The 8770-nt window shown below is 38.9% G+C and overlaps 1 pseudogene; it reads right to left on the minus strand.

The window, feature by feature from the left end:
- Positions 1-5639: 5639 nt before the first annotated feature.
- LOC115755455 lies at positions 5640-8283 on the minus strand (annotated as a pseudogene).
- Positions 8284-8770: the final 487 nt, after the last annotated feature.

The following is an 8770-nucleotide window of genomic DNA, read 5'->3' on the forward strand; positions in this document are numbered from 1 at the left end:
CAGGCAATTTGAATTTTTCAATATTGCCTAATAAGCTGTCTTTGGTTAATCTATTCTTCTTTATTGGCCAATATGACCAAGCCTAGCATGCCAACTATTCACATCATTTTCACTAGAATTGGAAGATGCAAATAGGAAATAACACACATTCACACTAATATTTTCAACATCTAATACAATAAAGCCATTCACAAAGTAACTTGAACCATAAAATATTGTACTTAACAACAGATCCATGCCACTACTATGGAAATTCATAGTGCAACCAAGTTTGATTAACACCAATACGGAGACTAGATTTCGATGAATCTCTAGAGCATACAAGACATCGTGTAGGAATAAAGTTCGTCCACCACGCATGTTAAGTTGGCGAGTGCCAATCCCTTTCACTTCCACTCTGGAATTATTTCCTCTATAGATCCATCTCACTCAACTTGGAATTCGTTGAAATTTCACAAATATACTTCTATCTCTGGCTACATGATCTGTAGCGCCCGAGTCTACAGTCCACAAAGGAAGAGATTCGATCAAATATACAGAACTAGATACAAAGCTGACACTTTTAAGGGTCTACCTTCTTCGGCTCACAACAGTCGCTAGTGAAGTGACCATTCTTGCTACTGTTATAACATTTCATCCTTAAAATGTTTTTCTTCACGGGGACATTTCCCTTTGCCATTCTTCACAAACCTTGGTTTCTTACCGGATGGTTCCGCTCCTTTACCCGCCCTCTTTATGAACTTGCTAGGATGCTTGCGTTTGAAGCCCGAAGCTCCATGTGAACTAGATCCAGCCACATAAATATCATAGTGTATTTTGGCTGCTAAAAGGTGATCTCTTTCAGCTCTAAGTGACGCATAGCATCTTCGAAGGTTTTCACATTCTCATTATGGGTCGGCTTGACTTTCATATGCTCCCAATTATAAGGCAAAGAGCGGATAACTGTCTGCACTTGTTGTTCATTAGATAATATATGACCAGCATTGTCGCGACCTAAAATTTATTTTTAGGCTAATGGATTATCAGGTTAATTATTTAACTAACCTAATATGGACTCTCTCAAGCCCTACCAAATCGCAACATTGGTTAATTCAAATGATTTAAAATTCGGAGTCGCCACTAATCATTTTTGGTAGGTTGATTAGGAACCTAAGCAAAATAGCGGGAGAACTACTTTACTTCTACGAATCAGAAATTAAGTGCTCGGGGACTTGGTTACATTAGTTAATTAAAACTAATGCCCTTCTGATACCTTAAATTTCATGAAAATCCTAAGTTTTGCAACTCGAATTGAATCAATTCAAATTTCGGGGGAAAAGTACACTAGAAGTGCCATAACTTTTGTACGGCGTTCACTTGAGTGCCATAACTTTCAAAACGTTCACTTAAGTGCCATAACTTTTAAAAATCGTTCACTTGAGTGCCATGTTGACGTGGCAGCCGGAAAAGCCGACGTGGCAGCCGAAAAAAGTTCTTGTAGACGCCGGAAAAGTTACCGTAGATGCCGGAAAAACGATGTGGCATGTCGAAAAGCCGACGTGGCACACTGGAAAAGTTTCTGTAGCATTCAAGTGAACGATTTTGCTCCGACGTAGCACTCAGGTGAATGATTTTTTAAAGTTATGGCACTTAAGTGAACGTTTTGAAAGTTATGGCACTCAAGTGAACGTCGTACACAAGTTATGGCACTTCTAGTGTACTTTTCCCCAAAGTTCGGAGAGTGGAGTGATTTTTAGGTTTTCTCTTGTTTAAATGTATGCATGAATGACATGGAAACTATCTAAATGGCAAAGAGAATATAATATAGCAAACTTGACATATAAGATGCAAACATGCGACATGACACGATACGGTACAATAACGTATAACATATTAATGACATGACGTGCAAACATAAGATGCGAGCATGGGATATACGGACATTAGATATGCAAATGTGAGATGCAAACATAAGTTATGCAAATATGTGGACACCAAGAAATATGATACGAGAAAAAACAATGACATGCAAACATGAGATTTTCGAAAAATATGGTATGCGGATATGAAATATACAAAACATGAGATATACAATAGAACATGTGTTGTATGGTACAAAATATGCAAGATATGCATGATATGACAAGATATGACTCGATATGCAAGAGATATGCATGACATGTAATGCAAATATTGATGACCAAAAATGAGATATCGCATATGCATGATATGATTTTTATGCTCTTTCCTTTTGAATTTTTTTGTCACATGATGGTAAATTGAAGATTTCATTATCTTGATTTATATTCTTAAAAGTTCAATGAGATAAGGTTTTCTGAGAAGCCTTATCTTCCTAAAAATTTCAACTAGATAGGGTTTCTAAGAAACCTTATCCCTCTAAAATCTTTAGGGATTTTCAATATATGGCAAACCAAATCAAGATATTGTCCATCTACAATATTTCAATCAAGATAAGTAAAAGCAATCAACAAGATCATGACTATCCATGCCTTTCAACTTTTTCAAAAAAATGAGATATTCCAAATCTAAAATCAGCTCATGAAGATAGCGAATCGGATCTAAATGGCAAAAGATCAAATTCGCTAACTTCCCATCTTTACTAAGTTGGAGGGTTGTACCCGAATGATAACGGGTAAGGTTATCCAACTCAACGTAGACATTGCCTATTAGAAAAAAGATTTTTTCTAATTTAGATTTAGGATTTTTTTTATTCTGAAAATTGTTCCTAAAACATGAATCAATTCAATTCAAGTCAAACCTTTTTTGAAAATCAAGACTTTAAACTGATCTCGCAAAAGTGATTCCTCTTGATTATCAAAACTTGTAATTCAGAAAATTGTTTAGGAAAGGATAAGATTTGTGCCTCGATTTCTATAGAAAATATGCATCGATCATAAACATATGCAAATTTACTCCAATCGACTACATAATTGCTTAACAAAGTGAGAAAAATTACCTTGTATTGAGCTAAAAAAACTGCACCAAACCAAGCTGTAAAGTCTCGCAAAAACAGCACCCATTGACTTGATTCGAGGCGAATTGAACTCCGAAATAGCGCCAAAACTCTATTACAAGACAGTAATTGAGTTAGACCTCGATTTGTAACAAAAATAGAGTCAATTAGCCACCAAACAGCAGCTGAACAGTGGCTGGTTTCGTGCGGCAGCAGGCTGGACAGTGTGGAACTTCGGGTGTCAAGTCTATTGGACTTGTGAAGGCGAAGTAGGACTGCATGAGCTGGACGCCGGGGGCTGCAGAACAAAATGCTTCGCGATGGGATTATCTCTGAACGGTGAGTCGTTATGGCCCAAATCAAGATCGGCAGCGGCTCATCGAGATAAAGACAAAGCAGGACATTGTCGGCGCTTGTTGCTTTCCTTGTTATTTATTCCCATGCGTTGTCAACTTCTCCCTTTGCAAGTTTCCTTCATTGTCAGTGGGTGGTCGGAGAAAATAATAAAGAAATCAAGGTAGAAACATGAATCTGCAGTGTTTCATGGGATAAAGATAGCGAAAGTCAACAATCTCATCTGGAATTCGTCAACTGGTTATAGCTTCCGGGAACATCGGAGAAGTGATGCCATTGAGATTGCTTGAAGCATCGCTGGACTCGTTGAGAGCTACCTCGGCCAGCCTAGGGGTCTCGGGATTCCTCTCTCTCTTTATTTCCTCTCAGCCTCCCTCAACTTTGACGTATATTCAATGAATTGGCCTCTTCCAAAACCCTAAGCATAAGCTTGTATTTATAGAGAAAATTGTTGCAAGCTTGGGGTCTAAAGTTTCTCAATTTTTACAAAATAAACCTAGACTCAAAATACGACTTGAATAAAGTCCCAAGGGGCTAAATTGCACCAAATTAATTTATTTTTCCCTGAAAATTTCAACTAAGCCCATTGTGCTTTAGGTTAACCGAAATTCATGTATTACATGGGCTTATTGTGCATTTTCTGGACTTAAATTAGGCTTTTAATAACTAATCAAATATTAAAACTAAAGCCTTGCTCTAAATTATAAGCTCCAAAATTGGTTCAAATTTTCGACACAAATACTCAAGAATTTGCCTATCAATCTACGCCCAAATCGCCCGTCAAACTAAGTCAATCTCACATCACCAAGGCGGATCGATGCTAATGCAGTGCATACATGACAAAAATAAAATATGCTATGCATGAAAATTATTTTTGGGAAGAACTAAAGTTAATTCTCATTTTTATGAAATATGACTGATTTAAAGAAAAATCAAAATTTAGGTGTCAACAAGCATCTTTCAGCTCATTAATCATGTTTGACATCTTTCTCGGATGTAGCCTTATATTATGCCCATGTGGCATCTTATATGTATCAAACCCGATCGTGAGCCGTCTCGGCTTAGTGACAGAGGTCTGTCCAAATCTTGCCTTCAATACATCCCACATATCTTTAGCATTCTCATGATGTCCGAACTCTCGCATAATGTCATTATCCATACTGCTCAGCAACGTAATGCGAGTAGTCGAGTTCTTTTTCTTCTAGACAACAAATGCTTCCTTGTCCCTTTTATATTGTGCGGTGTTACCATCTTCTGATTCGGTCATGATAAGGTTTAGAGCTTCTAGTGCTCAAGCTCTTCCAATACATCTTGGATTTTCATACTCCAGATTTCATAATTCTCTCCATTCAATTTCTCTCCTTTGTTGAGCTCAACAACAATATTCTTTGATGTCGTTGCCATAGTATCTGAATATTAGACATTTTGCACGTTTTTAAGTCTATTTATGCAACAAATACAATTGTATTTATGCATCTTGATTATATTGATATATTGTTTCGTAAAAGATTCCAAATTCAACGGTTCACTAAGTTCCCCATCATCATCTAGATGTTCTAATCTAAAAATCCTATATCAATATAATCATCCATATATGCTCATCATATAGTTACTAAAAAAACTGAGCACTCCCACTCGGATATAATTAAGAGAATGATATATATATGCATAGAATGTCTTGCATCGAAAATGAAAATCCTTATTCTAAAACAGAATATCCATTTGACGATAATAAGTTCCGAAAAACAAACTCCTAAACATACTATAAAATAAGCTAACATAAGAACAAAAAATCTAATACAATAACGTGTTATTCTCCTTTTCCCGGTTCCAACTTTGACCCATTCAACTTCCTTGTTACAAGGGAATTATGCTTCCAGATCTCTAGGGGGATGAACTATAATGTTGGGAACCCATATCGGTGTCCGGGGATAACCCTTCTAGGGACCTCCGTTGATATGCCAAGGTGCATATCGTTTGTACAAAGATCCGTTCATCCCAAGTGATGACGTCTTTGCCGCCCCGATCTTCATATACTCGTGCAAGAAATATAACACTGATTTCTTGTACGTGTTGTGTTCAATTGTTGTACAAGTGAGCAACTCATGCCATTCCCTAGGGATAGCGTTCCTCAATGCATAAAAGGCATCCGTCGACGATACCTCATGTCCTCCCCATAATATTTCTTGGAGCATTTCGTTGACTCTTTGTACATGGGTTATAATGTTACATATATTATCCCATCTATATTGGCCCAATCGCTCAACCTTTGCATTTAGGGCCTGTCTTTGCTTGTTCGTTCTTGGCCTTTTAGGCGTTGTTGCACTTCGCCTTACCCATTTAATTGCATGGTCGGATCTTGATGACATTGTTCCTGCAGCGAATGCAAAACAAAAAATGGATTACTAAAATCCATTAACCATGCAATTATTACAAACATATTGTAATCAAGAACATGCAAGTCCAAGTATATAAACAAGCCTTTCTTTTTTTTTTTTTTTTGTCAACAGTCAAAGTCAACGGTCGGTCAACGGTCAACGGTCAAACCGGGTCAACCGGGTCAAGGTCAGATTGGGTCGGGTTCAAAATAGGGTTCAGGCCTCGGGCCGGGTCTAGTCAGTCCAAATTGGGCTGTATAGTGTTCAAGCAAGCGTACCTTGTTATGAGCAAGAAAAATTCAAATGGCGGTCATATGATCCTTATATGTGGCCCGACGGTCTACCCTCTTGTCTCGTGCAAGTTTGTATATAATGTTGTATTGTTTATGAAGCGCAGCCAAATGCAGAGCCGTGTTTCCGCCGGTGTCTTGTTCGTTGATAAGACACTCCAGGCTTGGTATCCGAAGTATGTGCTCGACTACCTTTACTCGTCCGCCGATAACAGCTGCATGAAGAGCCGTTTGCCCTTTGGTGTTCAGTATTTCGCAAGCATCAGGATACGATCTAAGAAGCTCATCAAGGACACTGACATGGCCCTGATAGGCTGCGATATGGAGCGCCGATTGCCCCTCCTTGTCTAAGTCGTACGCCACAGAAGTGTCGTGTTGCAGGAGCAATTGAGCTTCTTTGACTTTGCCAAAGCAAGCGACATAGTGAAGAGGAGTCCACCCCAGATCATCTCCTCCCCTGGTCACTTCTGGTCTCTCCTCCATGATTTTGCACCAACCTTTGCAAACACAACACGAACATGCCATGATTTAGACAGTGTTTAGCATCTTGACATAGATATTTAAAATTGCATTTCATCCTATTTAGCTTTCACCTTTGTCTCCATACGAGGGAGTAATATGCCATGATTACTCTGAATTTTCTAGTGATCTTGTGCAACACATGTAGAATCCCACTACCTTTAATCTACCTTCAATCTAGCAGGAACTTGGAAAAAGCGTGTAACTTTCACCAATATAAAAGTAATAATAATGAATAAATAAATAGCTGCGTTTTCTCCACTGCTCCTTTATTTATACACTCCGTGTCACAGTGTTTTTTTATAATGTTATTCCCTTCTCCCCCTTTCTTGGTGGGTATCACTGTCCTTCTACTTCTTACTTTTCCAAGCCCCGAGTGTCCTACGAAGTGTCGCTCTCCATTCCCTCTTTTCTATTGTTGGGCTTTTCTCGATGATTCACGGAAAGATTTTAACTTGTCATTGCATTTGAATGTTTTGTGAGAGAAAAATGAGAGCGTGAAAAAATTAAGGCACTCAAGGCGGGTTCGAAGCCAAAAAAATGGAAAAATAAAAGGAATGGAGAGGACATTGGTGTTGGTAAGTCACTAAAGGCGTGGAAAGACAAGAAGAAGGAGAGTGGAACACTCGAGGAAAGAAAAGATGGAAAAAAAAAAAAAAAGAGAGTGGCACTACATTTGACTAAATAAAAAGAAGAAGAGGAATGCCGAAAGGTGAGCCAAGTAAGGAATGATATGGCCATAACACTGTGATAAGGAGTGTATAAGCCAAAAAAGTGGAAAAAGCGCGGCCCCGAAGTAAACAATGTTTTTGTTGTTATATTTACAAAATACTAGTGTAGATTAGATAGGGGCCACCATTGCTGCCACCAGCAATCTCACCAAAGAGAAGCCTTGAACAAGAGAAAGAACTTGGGTCAAAATTTGTTTCACTGGATTTAGAATCTTGTGATACTTACTTGGTATTGAGTAGAACACTGCGGCATGCAGAGCTGTGAGTCCCTTAGGGCCCTTATAAGCGGATGACGACGAGGAAGCGTTTAAAACTAGCACAACGATATCCGAAAGTCCTCGATCTACTGCGAGGTAAAGCGGGGACTCATCAGCAGCATTAGTAATATCACACAATTGAGGATCTTCTTCAATCAGCAACTTCACCACCCGATCATGGCCTCCTCTCACTGCACAGTGCAGCGCGGTATCCTCATGCGAATTTGGCTTCCGAAGCAGCTCAATGCAGGCATCGGGTTGATGCAGCGATTTCGCCCGATCAATGAAGACTTGAGCCGCTTCATGGCTTCCCACTCTAGCAGCAACGTGAAAGGCAGTGTCTCCTTTGGAGTTACCCTGCCAAAGAAGGGAGGGTCCTGATGGGTGTCGAAGAAGATCTGTGATCAAATTTACCTGCCGGTATTGAGCCGCGATGTGAAGAATGTTGTTCCCCTTCGGCGTCGTTTGGTGGAAAAGGTCCTCTCCGTTTTCCGAAATTATCGTCATCACGGAATAGAAGTCCCCTGACTTTGCAGCCTCATAAACTTTAGGATGCATCCCCACTCTCTCCCTGATTTTCAGGACACAGAGTAGCTGCAAGCCAACTTATCAATATAAGCAATGAGTTCAACTGGGAGAAATTTCTTTGAGCTTCTTAAGTGGACTGGTCTAAAGGTAGGATGCTGGAGAGGAAATTTGGTTGAGCTTCGGAGGAATACTAGAAAGTGAACAATTATATACATATGATGTCCTTTGATTGTTCTTGTGTAGTCGAAATAAATTTATCAGGTGTAGAGAATAGTTCCCAAAAAGCCAAAGTGCCTTTCCTACTTTCTGCTATCACCATGCAAACAAATAATAAGGGCGCCAATGACAACCACTTTGTTTTTCAGAAGAAATAGTTTTTTCTATTTCTATTCTCTGAATAAGTTTCTAAGTAAAGAAATACATTTAATAACGACATAAAGTTTCTATTTCCGGAATAGGAATTCATTGATAATAGTATAAAATACCAAGGTTGTGACAAGAGGCAAAGCCACGATTGCGGTTGGTGGACGGGGGATGGTGATTGGTGATCGGGACCGACAATCAGCGGACGGCGCTCGGGCATCACGACGAGAACAGTTTTTATTTCCATAATAGAAAAGTACAAAATTTTTGCTTCTGACTTCTGTTCCAAACATATTTCTAGGCTAAAAATTTGTCCCGAAAATAGAAAAATGAAATTATATTACTAAATAGATTTTTGTTCTAAACTTGACTCGGAAAGAGAGAAAACAAAAAAAAA

Source organism: Rhodamnia argentea, chromosome 9 (assembly GCF_020921035.1).
Source record: "Rhodamnia argentea isolate NSW1041297 chromosome 9, ASM2092103v1, whole genome shotgun sequence".
NCBI lineage: Eukaryota > Viridiplantae > Streptophyta > Magnoliopsida > Myrtales > Myrtaceae > Rhodamnia > Rhodamnia argentea.